This window comes from Corvus brachyrhynchos, unplaced genomic scaffold (genome assembly GCF_000691975.1).
Source record: "Corvus brachyrhynchos isolate BGI_N302 unplaced genomic scaffold, ASM69197v1 scaffold352, whole genome shotgun sequence".
In the NCBI taxonomy this organism is placed as follows: domain Eukaryota; kingdom Metazoa; phylum Chordata; class Aves; order Passeriformes; family Corvidae; genus Corvus; species Corvus brachyrhynchos.
The window spans coordinates 296,833-297,528 of record NW_008236631.1 but is presented as its reverse complement, the minus strand read 5'-3'; the positions used below and the strand labels follow the sequence as shown (position 1 = coordinate 297,528).

General features: G+C 68.7%; 1 protein-coding gene across 1 annotated transcript in view; it reads left to right on the top strand.

The window, feature by feature from the left end:
* The window catches only part of LOC108444805, a 5,879-nt gene that overhangs the window by 2,951 nt on the left and 2,232 nt on the right, over positions 1 to 696 (top strand). The window lies entirely within an intron of this gene.

Here is a 696-nt window from a genome sequence, read left to right as displayed (position 1 = left end):
GCTGTGATTCGGCAGAATGCGCTATAGGGCTGCTCTAGGGGCGCTTTCCACAGTACCGGGTTGGCTTTGGCGGGATGCGCCGTAGGGGCGCTCCCTGCAGCACCGATCTGATCTCGGCAGGATTCGCTCCAGGGCCACTCTAGGGACACTATAGGGACGCTCCAGGGACGCTCTAGGGACACTATAGGGGCGCTCTAGGGGCACTATAGGGGCGCTCTAGGGGCACTATAGGGGCACTCCAGGGGTGCTCCAGGGGCACTATAGGGACGCTCCAGGGACGCTCTAGGGACACTATAGGGACACTATAGGGGCACTATAGGGGCGCTCCAGGGGCACTATAGGGACGCTCTAGGGGCGCTATAGGGGCACTCCAGGGGCGCTCCAGGGGCGCTATAGGGACGCTCTAGGGACACTATAGGGACACTATAGGGGCACTATAGGGGCGCTCCAGGGGCACTATAGGGACGCTCTAGGGGCGCTATAGGGGTGCTCCAGGGGCACTCCAGGGGCGCTCCAGGGCGCTCCCCGCAGTAGCGGGGCCAGTCCCGCAGGGGCCGCAGCTGCGCTCGGGGCGCCGGGCGGGGGCGGAGCGGCGGTACCGAGGCCCCGCCCGGGGCATGCGCAGTGCGCGCCGCGCGGCCTTTTCCCGGCGGGACGGCGGGGGCCGGCCCGGGGCTGCCGGGTCCCCGCGTCCCT